General features: G+C 39.7%; 1 protein-coding gene across 4 annotated transcripts in view; it reads left to right on the forward strand.

The window, feature by feature from the left end:
- Positions 1-10472: 10472 nt before the first annotated feature.
- Positions 10473-24530, forward strand: part of FAM83B (family with sequence similarity 83 member B) — an 81336-nt gene continuing 67278 nt past the window's right edge. Inside the window, exon 1 of one of the 4 annotated variants that reach the window (XM_032340287.1) lies at positions 10473-10647. The gene's annotated coding sequence lies outside the window, so the exon portion shown is untranslated. Of the gene's footprint in view, positions 10648-10674; positions 10743-10776; positions 11115-24313; positions 24377-24530 lie in introns of those variants that run through there. The other 3 variants (XM_032340286.1, XM_032340289.1, XM_032340288.1) reach the window with 3 other exon arrangements.

Genomic DNA, 24530 nt, shown 5'->3' on the forward strand with positions numbered 1-24530 from the left:
CCAAGGAAGGCATGGGGCCTGAATTCTAGGATACATCAGAGACATATCAAATACTTCCAACTTTCTGTGCAGTGACAGAGACCATTTCTGCTCACAATGACATGTGGTCTCAGACAATTTCCCATTTCAGTGTTTTGTTACCTGCAGTATTCCTTTTCAAGATACCACTTTATATATGAGAATTCTTTGAGGTTCAAGTGTCAAAACACAACTCAGATTAAATCTGAAACAGAACTGCGTTGATAGTTTTATACCTGACTGTATCTAGGACTCAATCATCATGTAAAATTCCTCCCCCGACCCCTCCCGTTTATGGTTTATTTTTCCTTCACAAATTGGCTTACTTTCCTTCTCCAACATTCCTTCATGCAGTTAAGAAAGAAAGAAGCCAGTTCTCCAGGCTCCTTCACTTTGGCTTAACAATCTCAGCAGAAAGCTTCTAATTTTCTAATTGCATTGTGATGTGTTGATATTGTTTTAAACTTTACAGCATAATCCTATATGTCACTTAAGGATACAAACATATGTGAAGAAAACAAGTGTTAGGATAGAAATCAGAATGATAAACACCAAACTGGGGAGTGTGATTACTTCTGTGAGATCACAGGGGAATGAGTTGTGGTGAGGTATTTTAGGGATTTTAGCTGTCTGTATTGGTTTACACAAGTCCTTGTTACATTATTCCTTATGCATTTTAGTATGTCCAAGATATTTTATAATTTAAAAAAGAAAATATTATTAATGTTGGGAGTTTGATTTCAGAGACAATCTCAGATTGGCCCTATCTGGATGATTTGAGCAGGCTGTCCCCTCATTTTTTTTTTTTTTCTTTTTTCCCCATAAAATGTGGAAGCCAAGTCATATGCTGACATGGTGGCTATGGAGAGAATGAAGAGGTACTGAGGTTCTCAACCCATCAGATACAAATGGAATAGGGAAAATATGGTTTTCCATAAGAGGGGGTTATTGGTTAGACAAAAGCAATTCAGGAACTTTTTAATGGGTTTGTTTTCCCTAAGTGAAACTCATTCCTTCTCTAGTTCATTTGAAATCTGTTCAGGTATGAATTCTTAGCACCTTATATACTATGACCCAAAAGTATAACATTAACTATGGTCAACATACCTGATAAACAATGATGGGAGGGAAAACAAACAAACAAACAACAACAACAACAAACAAAACCAAGATGAGTCTTCAATGTAGTAAATCTTAATGTTTTCCTTGTGCAGTACCCTTCAGAACCACCCCCATGAGGAGCATGAGGAAGGCTTCCCTGTGTGTGGGTGTGTGTGTAAGCGCACACACATAGGTATGCAAATACCCCATACTTTCTGGCAGTGCTGGATTGGGCTCTGAGGGTGACCCAAGTGGATAATGCTCCCCACACTATTTGTGGGTCAAACTCTGTTCCGAGTTTTATACTGCCCTGAAACTTCTTGGACAGTCTTTTGACTTCAATTTGGGGAACTGTATCTGTTTAAAAAACATTTCCTCAAGGGGCACCTGGGTGGCTCAGTAGGTTAAGCTTCTGCCTTCAGATCGGTCATGGTCTCAGGGTTCTGGGATAGAGTCCGGCATTGGGCTCTCTGCTCAGCAGGGAGCCTGCTTCCTCCTCTGTCTCTCTGCCTGCCTATCTGCCTACTTGTGATCTCTCTGTCAAATAAATAAAATCTTAAAAAAAAAAATTTCCTCAAGATACTCTTTGTCAGGACGCTCTCCAAACCCTATTTCACCATAAAAGCCCCCTGCTTGTGATCATGCGCTGTCCTCAATGCTCAATCATCCCTATTTTCCTCTGCTTATGGACCTCAGCCACAGACCACAGGTGGGTAACAATGACATAAGCAAGAAGCCTTTCTTACCAGGGCCCCATCCTGGTGCTTTTTCCTAACCACATAGTGATAGACGGAGTTTTACGATGAAATGCAGACATCTTTACTATCAGGAACGAATGTTGGACGACTGCTTTAAAGACTTAAGAAAGGGAGAGGGTGATCAGGTTTGATATATGTACACGTAATACTTTGATTCTGGAGTTTTTGAATCCATACCAGTACCTTGAAAATCTACCTACTGCAGTTCATGTGATTCACATTTTTTTTTTTTTGTCTAAACCTCTAATGTTTTAAATAAATAACCCAGGTTTTTGTTATATGTTTGCTGCTGAAGGCAGAACTGTAGCATATCTTGGACTAAAACTAAAAATTTCAAGGTGCAAACAACACACTCACACTCCTACATATTGGGTTATTTGCTACTATTTCCCCTAATGTTCATCATTGGTGAGTACTCAGACAAGGTCTCAAGAGCCAACAGATAATAGCACAATCAAATTTTTCATTGTGGTATGGTATGGACTATCAGCTTCTTCCTCTGGGGTGAGAAAACCCTCCCTGGACCTGACCTTTTACTGCCTCAGCCAGTTTCACATTCTCTGAAGGTCTATTATACTCAGCCTTTCACCTCATACTGAAATGAGTCATTAGTTAGAATTTTTAGATCACAAGCAACAGAAACCAGCTCGTATTTACTAATACAGGAATGGAAAGTATGTTATGAGGCTGGATGCCTACTCCCCCAAGTCCCAGGGCAGGATTGCATTCAAGCCCACAACAGAATCTGTATTTAGGAAGTGGAAAACAATTAGGACTCAGTGTAATCTTTTGTCTCTACTTTGCACTATACCTTTGCGTGTCCCCATCCTCTTTGCAAACCAGTTTTATTTTTTGTCTATGTGGCTAAATATGGTTACTCCACAGACTGATTTTATAGTTCCAGACACATGCTCAAGTTATTTCTAAATTCCAGGAGGAAATCTGATTGGCTTAATTTAAGACAAATACCTTCCCCTATTCCATAGGTTGTGCAAGATGAAAATTTCATTTTGGGGAGTTGTTTTGAAACATCAGGTAATCTCTTTAGAACATGATCATTGTAGATAAAGCATCAGAATGGAATTCTATCGCATAGAGACTAAGACTGTGTTTCTGTTCTAATTCATCCTAGAGCTCACCTTGGCTTTGATGTTTGTAGTTCGTGGGGAATGTCTGTAATGATAACCATAGTAATATTGGACTTTTGTATGATAATTGCAGGTTTTCCAAGCAATGCAACATCAATTTGAGGCATGTCAGTGTTATTATAATTACACCAGATCTGGAGATATGGAGACACAGGAATTTAAGATGACATGGGAATTTAAGATGCCATGTTGAAGAGTCATGACTCAGCCAAGATTTGAATGAAAATCAAGTTGCTCTAAAACTTGGGCTCAGTAAATTTAGGTAATGGTATTGGATTTCAATCTCTGGTCCATCTGAATTTCTGTTTTCTTCTTAACCATTTTTTTTTTTTTTTCATTCCAGTTCCTCTAAAATCTCATATGCTTTTCACAATAGATTTTTTTTAAAAATAAAGAACTATATTCTTCATATAATAACAAATGGCAGTGTAATCTATGACAATAGTATTTTGTTTTATTTTATTTTTTTTAAGATTTTATTTATTTATTTGAGAGAGAGAGAAGCAGACTCCATGCTGAGCGGAAAGCCCAGTGCCTGTGGCTTTGTGTGGCCTCCATCACGGGACTGGGAGATCACAACCTGAGCCAAAGGCTGACTCTTAACTGACTGAGCCATCCAAGCACCACAACTATAGTATTTTATGTTTTGGCTTTTTTTTTTTCCTTTGGTTAAACATTCTCTGTCAATTCCTTTTTTCTAACCAACAATCACAATAATGGTGGATTTTATTTTGCCAATGTGTGTAAACAGAATTGGAGCCGTAGGGAACATCTGGTTAAATGAAGTTTAGTGTATTTAAATTAAATTCTAGTTTAATCTCCACTAGGGAAATATACTTTTGGTTGTCAAACGGGGAGTAGTGAAAGCAGAAAAGGGCACTGTTCAAAAGTGTGTCTGCTTGTGTTTACACATGAATAACCTCACTCTAATGTTTATAGCAATGATGAAGAGATTAATTTTTATATTGGAAGTTTGATATTGAGGAATTTGGAAGTCAAATCCTTGAAACTCACCATCTCTTCCATTTATCCTTTACACCCCATACCAGTTTTCAATTCTCAGGAGGAAAGAGGAAATATGAGCTACAAGATTTGTTAAGAGATAAAAGGGAGAGAGTATGCCAGCATTATTTGGAAGAGTTAAAGCCAAGCTGTACTGTTATAATACTTTATGAATTCATTTACTTCATTCATTCCCCATTCATTCTTCATGTATCTGTTGAGCCCCTACTAAGCACTAGAGGTACAATGATGGACAGAAACAAATGGACAGTTGTTCCCTGCAAACTAGCGGGAGTTCTCTGGGAATGAGAAGAATTGGGTTTCGCATAAATAAATGGTTTTGAAGAAAAAGCGCATGACATTTTATAAACCTAGAATTCATCTGGTCTGAGAAGCTAGGAAGGCTTTCCTGAGAATGGAAACATTGCATTTAACTCTGAAGGAGCAGTTCATAGATTTAAAAAAAAAAAAAAACAAAAAACAAAAAACACAAGGATAATGCAACATTGTAAATAGTAGAAAAATATCATCAACATAGAATTCTAATGAATAGGGGAATGCCGCATATATAATAGATACCCTCACAAAAGGATATTACGTGCCTATTAAAAATTAATTTTAAAAGAGGAGAGCTTTACTTTTTGAAACATGAGAAAGGGAACATGTATAGGGCACCTGGGTGGCTCAGTAGGTTAGGCGTCTCCCTTCTACTCAGGTCATGATCCCAGGGTCTTGGGATCGAGTCTCACATTGGGCTCCTTACTCAAGTGGAGAGCCTGCTTCTCTCTCTGCCTGCCACTTCCCTGGTTCTGCTCTTTCTCTCTGTTAAATAAATAAATAAAATTTAAAAGACAGGCAAAGGAACAGTTATTAAAATAAACAAAACAAGCAGGAATAATTCTACTGAGTAGTTTCCTCAAGGGAAAAATAGGGGAAGCAGGGTGAAGGCAGCTTTCCAAACAAAAGGAAGAGCATTTGCAAATGCCCTGATGAAGAGAATCTGCAGAATGAGAAGCAGATTAACTGAAAGGGGGATGATAGGATAGAGCTTAGAAATGATGGGGGCTGCAGGCAGGGAGATGTGAGGGAAAGAGGAGATGCCAGGTAAAGCAGAGAAGCAAGACCATACAAGAATTACTCATATGAAGGACTTTGCTGTTATCATTCAGTGAATGCTTTATACTTTTGAACTATTTATTCTTTCATCATTTAGCAGTGACCTGCCATCACTGTGCTGGTCCTACAGTGTAGGGACTATATATTAGAATCTAAGGCACTATGCCTGATATAAAAGGACCACTCAAAAAAATCCTAGTTTTCAACTTTTCTTACGCCTCCTTTCAGTCCTGCTTCTCCCATGAAAGGGTATAGGGTGACTCTGTAGTTCTCACCACTCAGACACAATGATCCTCTATGTTTCTGAACAAATGAGGTTAATAAGGTTAAAAATCCCTGTATTATAGTAAAATAAAATGAAATTTCTTGAAAAAATGACTTATTCACATATTTTTAAAAAGTAATGTCATGTCTAACAATAAGTTAATGCAATTTATAAAGAATGCTATTTGTGTATAAATAATCAGCTCTGTAGACCAGAAAACACTAAGTTGTCAGATCCTTGACCTATATATATTTAAGGAGGCTCATGAGTTTTATTGGTAACTCTGATGTAGTTCTGTTAGTGCTGTGACTTAAAAATAAGGAATTGGGGTGTCCAGTCAGTTGAATGTCCAACTCTTAGTTTCTGTTCTGGTCATGATCTCAAGGTTGTGAGATCCAGCCCCACCTTGGGCTCTGCAGAGACTCAGTGCAGAGTCTTCTTGAGATTCGCTCTCTCCATCTCCCTCTGCCCTTTCACTGGTCTCTCTCTCTAAAAGAAAAAAATAAGCCTTAAAAAATAAAATTAAAAAAATGAATAATTCTTAACAGATGTCTAAATTAAAAAAAAAATACTGTAATTGGATTCCTGGAATTCGGTATATATTCAGACTGTGCAAAAACATTCCTCTGTTGTGTATAAAACAGAGAAATTCTAGAGTTAGGTACTTATTAATGACATTTCACCTTCACTATATCTGGCAGAACTGCTGTTACTTGTACAAGAAAGGGGATAATTTTCCATTGTAAAGGACATATTATAGGGCATATATCATTCTGGATCCTCGCCCACTAAGTTCCTGTAGAGCCCTCAGTCATTATAGCATCTTTCACAAGTCCCCTATGGGTTGGTAGCCCTTGTACTGAGAATTACTGATCTGAATGGAAGATAAGACAAGACACTGAAGAGATTAAATTATACCTGAAGACTTCAACCACAGCCCAGGAGAAAAAATGAACAGACAAAACAAACAAACAAACAAAAAACCAACAAAACCCACACAGATACAAACAATAATGGAGGTGTTATAAAGTCACATATCTTTGGTAGAGAAGTAGAAAGGGGATTAAGGCTTATGCATTTTTAAGAAGCCCATGCAAGCCAAAGCTAAAATTAGACAATGAAGGATGTCTTGAAGGGTGGCGAACCTATGGAGAGGCAGGAAGAAGCAAGAAAGGCATCACAGGCTGGACATCTACTGAGCAGAGATGGGCAAAGGCATGAAGTGTAAATAAACATTCTATGTCTGGGAGACAGTGATACAGAATGGCTGACATCTGAAAGCCAGATCTTCCAGAAAAGGCCCATGGAGTTGGCAGTTAATCAATTTTTCCTCTCTCCTCTCTCTCTCTTGCTGCCTCTTTCTTTTTTTCTTTTAACTACAGAACTATAATTTATATTGCAGACCTCAGTTGACCTCTGTGAAATCTGGTCCAGGTAATGATTGCCTCTGAGGTCACCTAGAAAGATCACAACGGATGTATTTCTACATAATTTGTACAACATAGGATAGCAATGGATGCCTGTGATTGTGTTAATAATGTTGGTGATGACGACTGTTACATATTGCCATGATAAAATACCTCGGAAGATGGCATTCATATTCATCCATAACGATGACAAAGAGCTCACGACTTTTCAGGAGAAGTAATTTAAAAGATATTTAACTGGGACAATTTTCATATCTCTTAGCAAATATTGGCAACAAAAGACTAATAACGAATATTTAAGACATTGAATCATTACAGTAATCAGTACTTTATATCAAATATCTTCTATTAGCATCACTTCATGTTCTGTCTGTCCACTTAATTGCATGATTATTCATCTTACCGGTAAATACTGGCAAGGGTTTAAAAATTATTTATGTGTGTTATGAAAAATGTAAACAACCTTATATTTTCATGTATTTGATCTGCTGAAAAGAAACAGAAGAGGGAATGTATTCATGAGAGGGTACGATCTAATGATTTAGCTATTTAGAAAGAAAGGACCATGGTTTTCTTCTGTTTTGTCATTTTATTTCTCTAGCTCATTCCCTGAAATAATATTAAAATTATCTAAACTTTTAGGTACTTACAGATTAAAAAAAACTTCAGAGTACTACATAATAATTTTGAAAATGAAGCAATCACAAAGTATAATTATTTTTCATTCCTTCTAAAGGGCTTTTGTGATGGAAAATAAAATAATTATTAATCTATGTATCTATCTAATTTTATTTAATTATATTTGTTTCTACACCTCTTCACAAATACTCTAACATCTTTGTGGACTTTAAATTGTGTTTAAGTTGTTCCATCTTGACACACATATAAAGACACACACAAGCACACATAGACAAGTCAAGAATTCAGATAAACATGGATGATTCCAAGCTGTATCTACTGTGCTTTATCCATCTTTCCATCCTCTGCCCAGTTCCTGGCACAATTCCTTTCCTTAGAAAACTCTAAATATCTATGTATTGAATCAGTGACACTTACATAATATTTTATGTAACAATTTAAATGTGGCATATATATGAAATGATTATGAAGCTTATTCAATAATTTTCACAGTAGTCTTAACATGAAATGTCTTAAGACTATTAAACTAATGTTCTGATTCAGCCAGTAGTAGGTTTTGCCAACACTATGAGTAGTTTTGCTTCTTAACTTCCCTCAGCATACTTGGGAAAAATGTTTTAGATAAACATGTCTAGTTTTTTATTGTTACATGTGACATTCTTTCTGTATCAATGCGTTTATCTGACTGGAAGCCATTGTCTTAAACTGCATTAAAATATGTATATTTTAGAGCTTTTTTTTTTAAGATTTTATTTATTTATTTGACAGAGATCATAGGTAGGCAGAGAGGCAGGCAGAGAGAGAGGAGGAAGCAGGCTCTCTGCTCAGCAGAGAGCCTGATGTGGGATGGGGCTCGATCCCAGGACCCTGGGATCATGACCTGAGCTGAAGGCAGAGGCTTAACCCACTGAGCCACCCAGGCGCCCCTATTTTAGAGCTCTTAAAAGGACACAAACTTAGTCTACTAATGACTTCTGTCATTATTCAACTCAAATTCCTACAGTTCTGTGAAGTTCCATCAGCATCCCTTAATGATTTAAGCAGTTAATCATTTCTTATTCTTACCTTTTAAAGACCTGTGTGCTTTCTATTTCTAGTTCCTCATACTGGCTTGTACTACTAGCTTTCTTTCCTTGTTTATGTGCCCTCTGTCTTCACCTGAGTTATTATATGTGCTGCCGAAGAGAGCAGTGTCTTCACCTGAGTTACAAGCTGCTTAAGGGGTCACATCAGTTTTACATATTTTCCCATCCCACTGAGGACAGAAGGCCTTTAGCAGAGCACCTTCTTTTTTTTTTTAAAGATTTTATTTATTTATTTATTTGACAGAGATCACAAGTAGGCAGAGAGGCAGGCAGAGGGAGAGGGAAGGAAGCAGGCTCCCCGCTGAGCAGAGAGCCTGATGTGGGCCTCCATCCCAGGACCCTGGGATCATGACCTGAGCGGAAGGCAGAGGCTTTAGCCCACTGAGCCACCTGGGCGCCCCTAGCATAGCACCTTTAATGGGTTCTCTCTCCTACCTACATTTTCCTCTCTTTCATTTGCTTTTAATAATTAACACTCTAGTAAATATCCTTCTTTGAAATTTCACTTGAGTTATGTATAAATGAATATCTTAACAAAATCAGACTTTCTATGGGCCCATTTTAACTTGTTTAAACATTCTTGCTATTTTTAAGTAAGTGTATATTTATGACTACAGTCTGAAATGTTCATAAGAAACATCTAGAATTATTTTTGAACATTGTAAAAGCAAATGAGTAAATGAGGTATCACACAGATAATAAAAATTGAGTGAGCTGGATGTCAAAATGAAGACCTGGGTTGCAAAAATATTAAAAGGTTAGACATGGAAATTACAGGGACAGAAGAAAAAAAGTTATATATATATAAAAGAAGATAATTCTCCATATACCAGTGAAGAAAAGAAACTGTAAATCACAGACACCACAATCTGGGAAGCCTACCTTTGTTCTCTCTTGGAACTTGCTTTTACTAACATAGTCGTTTGTTCTGTTTCAGTATCTAGAATATGTAAATCTCATCCTCCTGTCTGAATCTACTCATCAGTCAAGACCTAACTGAAATCCCTATGGTTTAACATTTTCCCCAAGCATTTTATTCAGAGCGAAATATCCATAAAAGTCATTTTTAAGGTCAATTCCATTTATGATAATTTACATAGCATGCCAAAAGCTTAAAATATGCTTATTATTACCCTAAGTTTCCCTATTTCCTGTAGTAGGCTGAATTTTTAACGTTTGCTGCAAGTAGCTATATTTTGAAGACTATATGATTATACAATTATTAGAAACATTCTTAAGAGATTTATTGAGATGTAGACACGTTTTTAAAATAAATTTTATTAATTGCTGTAATTATTTTATGTTAAAACCAAATGATAATGCCGCTATTCCCCCTTTAGTTTGTTACACAGTATCCCACCTAGAATGACCTGCTTTTGACGCAGGTATTCCTACTGTAAACAGTAGTATCTTTCATCTCAAGTTAGCAACCAGGGTCATCCGAAGTCGATACCAAATCTTTGATGATGTTTAGAATTTCTCTTTCACATAAAAAGGTAAGTGCACAAGCAGTGTTTCTACCACCTTTCCACCCCTGCGGTTTCCCAAGCCTGGAAACATTCAGGCTGTTGGGTAGGGGTCTGCATTGCTGGCTGCTGAGTGGAATTATCTCCTGCACGCTGAATCCGCCCCACTCTCCCGAGGGTGGTACCACCTCCTCCCCCACGTCCCCCCTGTAACCCCGAGACCCCTTCTCCCCCCGCCCCACGCATTCCAGAGCCTAGGAAGGACAGCACAGCCCGGCTTCTCAGAGGTCCACCCCCTTCCCAGGTGTGCGCTGTGGTCCTTCTGGATTTCTGCTCGCCGTGGCCCAGGTGTCGGGACTTGTAATCGCCCCGGAGCCTCGAGGGCGGACCGGGAAGGAAGGCTTTATACTTTGCTGGGAGAGGGCTGGGTTGCGAGAGGGTTGGGTTTCTGAGTTCAGACAGGTAGCGAGCGCTTTTTGGTTGCGCGAGGTTTGGTGTGGCACCGCTTGGGACTTGTTGCAACTCGTCCCCGCACCCGCCCTCACTGGGCTCTGCACCCAGGCCGGGGGAGGCGCGGTCCGGGCGGGAGTCGGCTTCCCTCCGCCAACCTGACGCTCTGCAGGTAACTTCCCTCCCCTCCCTCCGCCTCGCGGCTTCCTGGGCGGCAAACGTTCGGTGGCGGGCGCGGCGGCGCGCGGCTCGGGGGCGCTCCTGGCCGTAAGTGGGGCTCCGGGCTGCCCTCCCCGGCTTCGGTGGGCGGGAGACTGGCGGGCGCGCGAGCGGGATGCGGTGGGGTCCCGAGGCTGCACCCACCTTGGGTCGGCCCGGTGGCGGGGGGTAGGGATGGGAATCACCCCTGGGAAGCCGGCGCGGGGTCGGCAGTTCGCCGCGGTGCAGAGGTCGGGTTCCTCTGATTGGTCAACTTTCTTTCATTGTCGCGTGGCTAAGAGCGCGTAGGGAAGTTTGAAAAGTTAGGTCTCGGGAGGGGAGGGTTCGGGTTCCCCCAGGAACGGGCGCCGCCCAGCCTGAACATGGCATTTGTTTTCTCTGTCCCCAAGAAGTCCGTCGCGCACTCCTGTGGAGGGAGAGGTGGGAAGGGTCTGGGAAGAGCCTTGTGGGAGGAAGTAAAGGCAGGGGGTAGTGTGGTCAGGCGGGGGTGGGGGGGTGGAGGCCCAAGTAGCGAAGGTGGGGGGGGCAGCAAGCCTGCAGAAGGGCATGTGTTCTTTAGATTTTGAGTGGGGAGTGGAACTGGGAAGGGAAGGCAAAGTTATTCTTAACAAAATCTCTTCTCCTGTTTGTATCCAATGGGCTTCTGTCCACAGATGAGTTGAAACCTGTGCTTTCAAAACTCCAGTTGGCCTGGGTCTGTGTCCTTGGTTGGGTTGCTTGGTGATTTTGGTACATTCCAGATTTTGAGAACCACTGCTCTAAAGGGACAGTGTGCCTAGAGCAGATAGCTTCTGGAAAGGTACTTGGAGACTTTGGGCCTATTCTTTGTAACACGCTGGGAGACACATTACCTCTAGAAGGTGTGTGAGGAGGCGGAGAATGTCCATGTGTTAGTTGCATTCATGACCATATAAAGAAACAATGGTGCTTTATAGGGAGGAGGCTGTGGGAACATAAGATTTCGTCCTGACTGCATGCAGTGATGAGATTCTAGGTTCTAGGGTTTCTGACCCAGAAGTGGAGAACTCTGAGAAGGCCAGAACACAAAGAAAAAGCCATGCTGGCTGCAAATAGTCAACGGTGTAGACCAAGATGGCCCAGCAACTCATTTCCAGATTCTCACTTGCTACATATTTTGCCCCTTTACTTACTGGCAGGTACCGCCCCTCTTTCCCTTTCTCATCCCCAACCAGCGCAAGAGCCCCAGGGAAATCTATGACTGAGGCTGAATCAGTCCTGACAAGAAATAGGACAAGGGAACAGTGATGAAAGAGCCTTAGAAGAGAAAGCTGGTTTTTTGTTTGTTTGTTTGTTGGGTTGGTTTTTCAAAATAACTAAAGAATGAGAAGGATGTGAAACAGCATTTAGTGGGGGTTGGGGTCCGTCTTTGTTTTGTTTCTCAGGATCATGGCGGTTCCCAAGATGATGGCAGCCCCCACACCTTCCAGTTTCAAATTCCACCCCCTGGCTTTTGGGTTTAGGGCACATAGGGTTGTACACACCTATTAAAGAGGGCTGGCTTCACCTTGCAGAGCCTGCCTGAGGGGCTGGGTGGATCCTGCTTTTAAAGCTTGCACATTCTAGACCACAGATGCTCAGAACTTATTGTGGGAAGCTTTACCTATTATTGAACAGTTGCTGAAAGGGATTGCATAGACGGAGACAAACCACACCTCTGGTGCTGACTCAGTGATGTCTTTGTGATTACTCTCTGGAGATTATTGCTTTAACTATAACTAACCTCTTTTGGGATAGGTTAATTTTATAATTCTTGCTATTAAATCTTCTGCTACCATATCCCCTTATAGTTTATGGTGGAGGTTCATACACTGAGTATTTTCTTGACTATGACTTATCCCGCAGCCACTCATCTACCGGTTTCCTGTTTGATTACATTATACAATAATGAGTTTCCAAGATGTAACATTATAGTTTAAGTCTTGAGAATCTTGTGTGTGAAAGTGTGATCCCAGTAAAACAGGCCTCTTCTGTAACATTATCTGGTTGGCTGAGAGCTTTTGAAAAGGTCCCACTTAGTTTAATTTAACTAATTATTTGTAAAATTACAAGCTGTCCTTGTTTAGCTAGTTGGGTAAGTTTGCATATCTGTCCTTCTGTAACTTGTAAAATATGAGTGTTCTAAGGATGTTTCACAATTCAGAGTCTGTTAAACACAATGTTACTGGTAATTTTGAAATATATTTTTGTTTAATTATTTCTAATCTGGAAGTGAAATGTATTTTAGAGTTTTGTTGGTGAGTTTATTACTTAAAAGTCAGAATACAGTCTCCCCACCACCCCAAAAATGGTGCTCGGAGTATGACTATAGATTTTAAGATACTGTGGACTAAAGTTTATGTACATAGCGCCTAAGCTCCACCAAAAATTAAATCCATCAACATTTCTCTGAGAAAATGTGCTGGAGCCTTTAGCTAGAGCTTCCTTCTTACTGAGGCAGGCCATTGGGCATTAGCATCGTTTTATGGTGTCTATCCAAGCCCCCAAGGGTGAAGTAGAGTTCAGGGGGTGGGGGGGTGATTAGTACTACTAATCCTTGGAAACTGAGTACTGTGGGCTGCTGACACAGGAACTGGGCAAGTGTTGGGCTTCAGACGAAAGGCTCCACCTCATGTGGAGGTGAAATGGAGTGGAAGCAAGTTGGCTCCAGAATTGGGAAGGAGGGTTTATTCAGGAGCTGGGAGGCTTACATATACAGGAGGTCAGGGTGGGGCCTCAGGGAGACAGATGATGTTTTCAGCAGCTATGGTGCTGTGAGGAAGATGAGACTGGATTGGAGAGGCGATTCAAGCACAAGGACTATTCACCCATTGGGGACATCTGTGTTGGGAAGTGTTTGAATCATGTGATCATAGCTGATAGGAGGAACCTTTTCCTCTGGGGACATCTAATTACTCCTCAGTTTGTAATTTTGTTTTATTTTCTTACTGTCCTTAGGAGTTAGGCCAGATGTCCCCTAAAGGCACATGACTTTTATCTTTTGGGCTTTGTAGCAAGTCGTTTGCAGACTGCACCCATCTCTGGGGAAGGTAAGGTCGTGGTAGTCAGCCTCTTGAGAACTGGCATGGGCCAGGTGTCATCTCCATGATGCTGGCAGTGGCTGATTTTGAAGAGTTTACACAGAAGTTATGCAGTACTGAGATCTATAAGTTATAACTTTTTGCTTTTACACTCTATGCATTCGTTAAACAGGCATGTGTTGACTGTTTTGTGCTGAGCAATGTGTTCCACTCTGGGTAGGAAGAGAGCCAGCAAGAGACTGTTCCTGCATCTCAGGAAGCTTATAGTTGGGGACCTAATAACTTTTCTAAGTGCAAACAGAAATTAATGAATCTGGTCGACTTACTTAATATTTCCTTCATATTCTCTAGAGGTCCCAGCAGATATTCTGTATGTCCTTTAATCATTTGTGAAGTTGAACATTAGCAGACCTGACTCAGTCGGGATTTTAGACAAAGTACCTAAACTCTGCTGGTCTCTCTGGTTTTTCAGTGGCATGTCCCATATGTCCCATCCTTCTCTGAGATTCTCTGTGATCGCTTTGTATGGAGAGTATGGTAAAATAATGTTAACTGATGTCTCCCCATCGTATCACTGGGCAGTTCATTATTTTCACTTGTTTTGTCAAAGTTTCATTTCAAAGGGTTTTAGTTCTCTATTGATTGTCAAGTTGTCGCTCTGATTGTATAAACATGACTCACTTGGGGGAAGAAACGGTAGTTTCCAGAGCACTAAAAAGTGGCATCTTCCACCTCAGTGGCTGCGGTTAGAGTCACCCAGCGGAGCGTTTGTCCGGACGGTCCTTTTTCCCACACGTAGGCAGCGATGGCTCCATTCTTAACAGTACATTGCTCCAACTGCTTAGTCTCCTCTGACTCATTCAGCAGCTGTTTCCTGATGTGTTAAAAGAATTGTCTTTTTCTTGAGTAAATGTGATTTCTGATTATTTGTTAGAGAAGGGCAAAATCAAGCCGAGTTGTTCTTGAGTAAGGAACTGGTGACCATGGCCCCCCGTGACTCTCTGCTTGCTACAGGTTCATGCCTGCCTTTCCTCCATCTCTTCCTTCCGTCCTCTCTTACTGTCCCTCTGATCTTTTGTAGTATCTTATGGTTTCTGGCTTCTTTGTTCATGCTTCTCTTCCTTTTCTTTCTTTTCCTCTGTCTTCCCTTCTTCCCTCCTTTCCTTGTCCCTTTTCCTCCTTAGGCTCATCTTCATTTTCTGGCTCACCTCTCATCATTTTTTTTTTTTTTTTTCCTTTTTGCCCGTTCCCTACTTCTGTTTATTTGGCTGTTTCTCCATCTGTTCACCTATTTGCCTTTATTTCGGTCTGTCATCTCTCAATATCAGTGCAGTTTTCTATTTTGGTACATTTTAGGTTCCTAAAAGTCTATAAAATTCAAATGATATGAAAATCAAATAACATATTGCAGAAGTAGTTTTGTTCTGTAAGAGTTAAAATATAAATAAAATTGCCATTTACACTTTCAAATATTAGAGACACTATTCAACAATACACTTCTGACATTTTATATGTTTTAAAAAATGTTCTTTAGGGCGTCTGAATGGCACAGGGTTAAGCGTCTGCTTTCAGCTCGTGTCATGGTCCTGGAGTTCTGGGATGGAGCCCTATGTTGGTCTCCCTGCTCAGTGGGGAGCTTGCTCCTCTCTCTCTCTCTCTCTCCCTCTGCTGCCCCCCCTGCTTGTGCTCTCACTCTTTGACTCACTCTCCGTCTCTCTGTCAAATAAGTAAATAAAATCTTTTACAAAACATGTTCTTTACCTTCACAATAGAACATGTGTACAGTGATCATCTGATTAAAACTCAAGATTTGCCTTTTTTGGCATGTTCAATAATTTCTATCTTTACCTCTATTATACTCAACTTATTAGATAAACATTTTACTAACATCAAGACTCATTTTTCCATTTTCCTAAAACTTATAAAATAGATTGAAGTTTCAAGAAGATATTCAAATAAGGGTGCAAATAAGATAGTAAAAAAGAAGGATAATGGTGTTTTTCAAACTGGATATTGACATGCCCACATCCTCTGTGCAGTAAGTTGAAATATTTGTTAACTGATGGGTTGAAAACTGGATTCATCACAGGAAAGGTACTTTTTAGTGTCAGTGTCTAATGTAGAAAAGTCCAAAGGTCAAAAAAAAACTAAGTAGGGTACTACTAATACATATAATTGAAACTTTGTTTTAAAAAAATCTCAGTAAGAAAATGACACTAAAGAAAATTAAAATCTTTCTAAGACCGTAGGACCCAAAACATAGTTATGCAAAAGTTGGGACAGGAGCCTATGAACATTGTAATTAAGTGTGTGTTCATGTATTATACATAGAATAAATGACTTGATAAAATCATGAATTACTTGGGTTAAAGAAACTAATTATTATGTTTAATTTTCATATCTCAGCATAGTGGTATCTTTATTTGGGGTATCGTCTCCCTTCTCTGTCACAGTTATACTGAAGTGGGCCTTACAGACAAATGGGAGTGAAATGGAAGAGCTGCCAGGTGCAGTTTCTGGCCTGGGTCTGGTTTAGAGAACCATAACTAAAACTTTAGAAGCCTGAGCCTTCACTCAAGTCATTACAGTTTCCCAGGATAGAACCACTGTCACAGGAATGTAGCACAGGAGTGGGAACACTGTTCACGCAGGATCCACAAGACCTAGAAATCCACCTTTACAAATCAACAGCATTTTACACATTAAAAAAAATGTATTTATATCTTTTTGCTTAACTTCTGTATGTGAAGTGAGAGCGGCCAATGAAGGAAACCATACGAGGTCTAAACTAGGACGGGCTAGTTTTCCAATTAGATTTTTTGGGGGAATTCCTGAGGGAAAATAAAAAAAGAAGCACTTAATTTCATCTGTGATAGAGCTATCTAAGCAGGCTTAATTAAAAGTGAATCTTGAGAGAAATAGACTTTGGAATTGCTTTACTCGTTCTGTTTACTTATATGGCTCTTTATACAAATCAAATTATACAAATTAAAATCTTTCTGGGCTAGGTATATTATTAATACTAAATATTTTTTGGCACGTTAACTAAATAAACTTGTCTCCTTGCACAGTTTCTAAATATTATTTGTTTTAAACCTCTATTTTAATTTCTTTTTTTAAAGATTTTTGTTTATTTTGAAGAGAGAGCTTGCACACAAGCGGGAGTGAGGGGAGGAGCAGAGGAAAAGGGTCAGGCAGAATTGGAGCACTGCGCTGGGCTCGATCTCAGGACCCTGAGATCATGATCTGAGCTGAAATCAAGAGTCGGATGCTTAACTGAGCCACCCAGATGCCCCACTTCTCTACTTTTTAATAGTCCCAAGATTTTTTTATTGCCTCTAAATACTTCCAACACTGAGTTTTGATTGACATTCCCAAGGCGTATAAGGAAAACACATTTTCTTCAGACCTTTTGTTTGTAAACTTTCACTTTTTCATAGATGAAGCACACTGTTTTTGTTACCAGTATTTGGAAAGCCATTTTCATTGTTCATCGGGAGCACATATTCATGATGTTTTCCTACAGCACCTGTTCTGTAAATGTCAGTGTGTGCCCAGATTGGCTTTCTGTTGTCTTAAGTAGACTCAGAAGCTGGGACAAGAGGGCATATGAGACACATTCAACATTTTGCTCAGCGGGGCCCTTGTGCTCTCATCTAAATATATCAAGTCCTTGTTTTCTATTCTACAGAGGTTTAAAAGCTGAGGTTGAAAGATCCTGAACCCACTTCCTGTGGTAATCAGGGCATCATGGATGGGTGTTATGACAGACAAACAAGTAAGGAAATAGGGAGACCCCTAGTTATTTCCCCTTTGTGATGACAAGTGAGGGAGAGTAGAACATAGATCCCAGCATACTTAAGATGTAAGACAATAGGCCTTCTCTAAGACAGCAGTGATACTCAAGGAATACCCGATATGACAGTGGCACAGATAAATTAGAATAAACAGCTTGGTGGCCTTTGATCAACGTGCATTTTAGTGAGGAGGACACAGCCAATGGCAAATAAATGTCTTGATTATTTTTACATAATTATAAGTGCTAGAAGTTAAATAAAACCAGGTAATAGAGTTAAGCATAGCAGAGAGGGTAGGTTCTTGACCTCCCTAAGGAGGTGCCACATGAGTAAGATAGGAATGAAAAGAAAGATAATTCCAGACTGTTGGAATGACTAGTGCAAAGATCCTAAAACGGGAATTAACTTGGCATATTCAGTGCAAAGAAAGTAAACCAGGGAAGGTGTTCAGAAACCAGGCCGATAGATGAGTCTGGAGCCAAGGGGAGCAGTCACATCTGAACATCTGAAGATGTTCAAATGATCCGCAGATATAGAGTATTTCCTCTTGTAAGACTGGATGACGTTACCCTAGGAGGAATACTGACCGAGAAGAGTGAAAGTACAGCTGAGTCAAGTTCCCAAGTCCAAGCCCAGATGGCAGAAAAATAAGTAGCTTTGATGGCATTTGAAGGAAATTCTTAGCCTTTTGACCTACAAACCAGTATCCCAAGCAATGATATTCAGGTACCATTGTCAGTAACAGTAGTCTGTCTTCAGAATCATTTCTTCTAGGACTGTAGGACTCTCAAGGGGAGGGAAAAAAAAATAAAAGATTCTGATCTTGTTGCAAGTTTTCCTACCTTTAGGGTAGAGAGATCTCCATACTTCTTGAAACTAGAATCTGTCTGGATTTGCATCTGGATGACGTGATAGATAAATTTAAGCTTCACACTGCTCAGTTTTACCACGTTGGAAAATATAGACTTTGAAACTTCTCAGTACTCCTCTGGAATATATAGTTTACTCTAATTTCACCTTAATGGCATACTAAATATCTGTAATTATAATCCATTTAAACACCTAGTGAGTCCTTTCTTCCTGGTGAAATGAATTCATATAATGATAGAACAAATATCAAAAACAGAGGAAAACTAAGTCCTATTTTACGGCTAATTTGTATCACTGTGTTAAAAAAGAAGACTTAGAACTTTGTTTCATGAAGATTAATTTAAATACACAGAAACGATTTTCAGACTGATTTGAACATAATTAAACATTTCAAAATACAGTTCTTAGGGAGAATTTCCAAAGGACACTTGATAACAAGTCTATCTTTTTCACAAAGTACAAATTTGAAATTGGTATTTATGTTTATTTTTGATAGAGATCTATGGATTTATCTAATTACTTTTGCAGTGCTCAGTGGTTTTGTAATTAGTCTTTTAAAAGCCCTTTTCAATGGGTAATAGTTTGTATTATCAAAAAACTAACCTCCATTTAATAGAAACAGCTATGTGCTTCAGTCTTAAAAAGTTCTGCCTGGATATTACCATTTAAAAAAATTATACTTTAGGATTTGTTGGGCTTATCATATTTAATCAGCCCTCATTCTATTATGCTGTTATTAAAGCAGTATATTATTAGCTTGTTATGTAACAGTTATGTACTAAGCATTAATAATTGTGCTAAACAAAGATAATCTCCACCATCACAGAGTTTATAGTGAAGAAGGTGGGGAATAATGCATTTAAATAGTGCATGGAAAGTGATAATATGTGCAGAAATTGCTATGGGCGCTCCTTGCAATGCCTTTGTTCCTAGCCCCGGGGAGTTAGGGAAGGCACTGCACCATCAGTGAACTACTTACTCAGTCCTCATTAAGTGTATGCAGTTACTTTTATTTTACTTTTTTCCTTCTTGGGCCCTGAATCCATATAGCTTTAGTTTCTCATATTCTGCACTTGTTCATATGTTGCTCTGTTAGAATTATTAAACTCTTTTATATGCAGCATTTTGAATTACCTATGACCGTCAACTTAATACATGAATGGAAGAAGAAGAGGATATTCAAAAGTAAAAAATAACTATTAGAATAATTCTCTTAAAAATTCCTTTTTTCCCAAAGCAAAATAGTACATATGTATGGGTAAACATTTGGTCAACACAGAAAAGAGTAAAGTAGTTTTAAGAAGTCACCCATAAAACCGCCTCTCCAAGGCAGCCACTTTCATTTTTATGTATATGTTTTTACTTTTGTTTTTGGATGAATTTTCTTTAATTATAATTCTGCTGTTACATAGTTTGGTAGCCTGCTTGCTTTCCATAGAGCATCATAATATGCGCATTTTTGGGGCACCTGGGTGGCTCAGTGGGATAAAGCCTCTGCCTTCTGCTCAGGTCATGATCCCAGGGTCCTGGGATCGAGCTCTCATCGGGCTCTCTGCTCAGTGGGGATCCTCCTTCCCCCTCTCTCTCTGCCTGCCTCTCTGCCTACTTGTGATCTCTCTCTGTCGAATGAATAAATAAAATCTTTAAAAAAAATAAACATTTTTGCATGCTATCAAAACTACTGGAGGTGGCTTTTGGCTTCTTGGCTTTTTGTTTGTTTTGCATTTGAGAATGAGTATATAGAATATTCTTTATGTCACCTCAAAACAATGAAACTGAGGGGCTGGGTCTGAGTGGCTCAGTTGACTGATTGAGTGTCTGACTCTTTTTTTTTTTTTTTTAAAGACTTTATTTATTTGACAGAGATCACAATACGCAGAGCAGAGGCAGACAGAGAGAGGAGGAAGCAGGTTCCCTGCTGAGCAGAGAGCCCGATGTGGGACTCGATCCCAGGACCCGGAGATCATGACCCGAGCCAAAGGCAGAGGCTTAACCCACTGAGCCACCCAGGCGTCCCGAGTGTCTGACTGTTAATTTCAGCTCAGGTCATGATCACAGGTCATGGATGGTGAGATCCATGCAGCCTGCTTAAGGTTCTCTCTCCCTTTCCCTCTGCACCCCCACCTTTAGCTATGCCTGCTTGTGTGCATGCTCTCTCTCTCTTGGAAAAAAAAAAAAAAATGAAACTGACCATAGGGGAAGGGGGGTAAAACTGATGGGGGTGGGAATCAGAGAAGCAGAGGAACCATGAGACTATGGACTCTGGGAGACAAACTGAGGGTTTGAGAGGGGAGGGGTGTGGGATGGGGTAACCTGGTGGTGGGTATTAAGGAAGGCCGGTATTGTGTGGAGCACTGGGTGTTACACGTAAACAATGAACACTACATCAAAAACTAATAATGTACTATATAGTGGCTAACTGAACATAATAAAAAAAAATGAAGCTGAATTGTGAAGGCTGACTTAGGAACTGAGGATATGAGGCAGCTCCTTGTCATATGATAAACACTTTTTTTTAACCATCTCCCTCCCTCCAGACAATATTAGCAGGTTTCTGGGCATCACAGATCTTTTCAGCAGGCAAAATGAATATCATATTAGAATTTTGGCAAGGGTGCCCTGGAGCCCAGCTTATTACACATTATAAGATTCTTTCAGAAATATGCCCTTTGCTTGATTACATACAGAAAGAGGATACTCATTAAGAAAGTAAGAGAAAAATAGAACCATATTATTATCACTATCATTATTTTTAAAGATTTTACTTATTTATTTGACAGAGGGAGGGAGGGAACAAAAGCAGGGGGAGTGGGAGACAGAGAAGCAGGCTTCCTGCTGATCAGGGAGCCCAGTGCAGGGCTCAGTTCCAGAACCCTGGGATCATGACCTGAGCTGAAGCCAGATGCTTAAGGACTGAGCCCCTTGGTGCTCCAACCATATTATTAAGTAAAATTCTCCTCTATATTGCTATAACCAGGGTGTGGGGTGCAAGAGTGCCTGGCTCCAAGTTCCCAAACAGACCAGGTTTGGCCACTCGCTGCTGACAAAGTCCAAAGGCAGAGACAGTAGTGGTAGGGAAATGATTAAGGAGTTTATTTCTGTGAGGCCACCACCAGGGAGACAGTGGACTAGCTCCTCAAAGACTGTCTCCAAAGTGCTGAAAATATCTCCAGGTTTATATAAGGAAAATGTGGGACAAAGGCCAGTGGGTACCTGCAGGTGGGTAAGAAAGGTCAGGTCCATAACTGTCTTGGGGTCAATCATGAGGGGTGTCACTGGCTCAGGGCAGTCCTCATTGCTTGAGGGGTAATTTCAGTTACCATCACAGGATGCTTTGCCTGAAGGGTCTTTTGCTTGAGTTAAAAGATAAGCTGGGAAGAAGAATTTAATCAATTACAAAGTACTCACTGAGATCAAAATGGAAGTATTTGAAGTCATCTTTCATTATTACCTATTTTAGCAATCTTTATGGCTGATACAGAGTTGAGGGCTTTTATCTCATTTAGTCCCTTTGCAGTCAGTACCGTTATTTTACCCATTTTCCTAGTAAGGGACATGCAGCTTAGAGCCCTGAAATTTTGTGACCAAAATCTGAACACCATATGTGGCAGAGTGAAAGGCATAACTTCAGCCATCTCACCCCCTCTGTGTCCCTGAGCTAACCAGCGATTTGTCACTCAACCCTACTTTCCCCCTTCATGCAGTTAAAAGATGCTTTTCTGGGGCACCTGGGTGGCTCAGTGGGTTAAGCCTCTGCCTTCAGCTCAGGTCATGATCTCAGGGTGCTGGGATCAAGCCCTGCATCAGCCTCTCTGCTCAGCAGGGAGCCAGCTTTCCCCTCTCTCTCTGCCTGCCTCTCTGCCTCCTTGTGATCTTTCTCTTGTCAAATAAATAAATAAAATCTTTAAAAAAAAGACTGCTCTCCTGTGTCTCTGTTAGTGTTCTCTTTGGATTAAACCCTGTAATTTTTCAGCTCTTCTTTGTGACATAATCTACCTCAAACTCTGCTCAATCCTATACTTGTATGGTTAATTCTTAAATATTTATTTATTTATTTATTTGAGAGAGAGAGGAGAGATGTGAGCACAGGCAGGTCAAAGAGCAGAGGGAGAGGGAGAAGCAGGCTCCCCGCTGAGCAGAGAGCCCGATGTGGGGCTCGATCCCAGGACCCCAGGACCCTGGGATCATGACCTTAGCTGAAGGCAAACTCTTAACCAACTGAGCCACCTGGGTATCCCTGTGTGTTTAATTTTTAATGTAAATTAAAACTTTTACATTTATTGTATTAGATTTAATCTCATTCATGTTGAAATATTGTTTCACCAGTTTAAGATCATGTTGTGTATTAATTCTGGGAACTAATGCATATGCTGTTTATTTCTGCCAACTGTATCAAATGTGTTTCTATTGATTCGTCTGGATGATTGTTACATATATTGATCAAGATCAGGACAAGATGAAACAGTTTACAGCACAAGATTCAACCCCATTAGGATGACCTTATCTCATCCATTGGAGTTTCTGGAATGCTTGTGTCATGATAGAATGCAATTCAGGAGTAGTTTAGGTGTTGGTAAAACAGTAATTTGTTTTAATTCCACTTGCATTTCAAGCCATGCATAGAGTAGTCCTCTAAAGTTTGACTATCCAGTATATGCTCTCCAAAAAAAAGGGTTTATTGTTTTTTTTTTTTTTTCCCTATGAATTTCTCTGCAGAATTACTTCATGATTCCAAATGACAGTGAATAGGTATGTTTTAATATTGTTCATATATATTGTGGGCTTTTGCATTCTTATGTCTAGACTATAATTTACACTGAGGATGGAAAATATATTGAGTAACAGGTAATACAAACAAACCCTGGAAGTAAGTACTTTGATACTATGAAATCAGTAAAGTCATACCATTGCCCGATTAAAAGAAATTAAAGGATTAAAAAATGTTTAGAGGGGCGCCTGGGGGGCTCAGTGGTTTAAGCCGCTGCCTTCGGCTCAGGTCATGATCTCAGGGTCCTGGGATCGAGTCCCGCATCGGGCTCTCTGCTCAGCAGGGAGCCTGCTTCCTCCTCTCTCTCTCTCTGCCTGCCTCTCTGCCTACTTGTGATCTCTCTCTGTCAAAAAAAAAAAAAAAAAAACTTTAAAAAAATTGTTTAGATATTGAACAAGTGGAATTTTTATTTGGGATTTATAAAGTGACTTGGAGGCATTTAGTTTCATTTTCATGACTTGGATGAGATGGGTGATTCCATCTATGATCTACAAATGGAGATATTTGCTTTTAGAACCCGGTAACTGTGTGTGCTGTGTGTTCATGTATTCCTGGGCCTGTAGAAAATCAGACCCTGTGGAAGACTATAATTGGTACTGTTGGGCTATCTTGTTGTAAGTATTATTATAAAGCCAGCTGAGCATTTTTTTTTAAAGTTTGGATGCCAAAATTTGATATCAAATTGTACTTGGCAGCTTGACAATTATAGTAAAATTTTTAATATAATATCTTTAATGTTTTAATTGCCATCTTAAATTTTTGGCAATCAAATTCAAAGTCAAACACAATCTTGGTAGCTAAAAATTCAAGGAAAAAAGATACATAATTTTCAACTGTTGTGGACCATGGATTAAATATGACCTCATCCTAACTGGATTACACCTGCAAAGAAGACCCTGTTTCCAAATGAGATCACATTCATGGGTACTGAGGGCTTGTACTTGAACATACCTTGTTAGAAGACATTATTTAACCCATAAGAGCATTTAGGAGTAGAATAGAAACAGCCTAAGACAGAGGCTGGAAAAGGTACCTCAGAGATACCAGCAACTGTGATCCTTTTTGTGTTTCTTTCAGAATCTTGACCTTGGGTCATCTACTTGTATATTTAAGGAAGTTGTAATTTCTCTTTGGAGCATTTTTTTTCTGTTGACCTGTTCTTTCAGGAGTCTTTTCAATGAAGCTTCTCAGATCAGAAACCATAAACAAGTATGTTGTTTGCATATTTTATTTTATAATGAAACTGCCAAAATGTTTTCCAGAGTAGCCTATGAGTTGAAATCTAATGTTTAATACCTTTGGAATTTATACTTCCACAAATGACACCAAAGATTCAATATCAAATAAATTTGTAATGCTTTTG

The sequence above is a fragment of the Mustela erminea genome, chromosome 4 (assembly GCF_009829155.1).
Source record: "Mustela erminea isolate mMusErm1 chromosome 4, mMusErm1.Pri, whole genome shotgun sequence".
Lineage (NCBI taxonomy): Eukaryota > Metazoa > Chordata > Mammalia > Carnivora > Mustelidae > Mustela > Mustela erminea.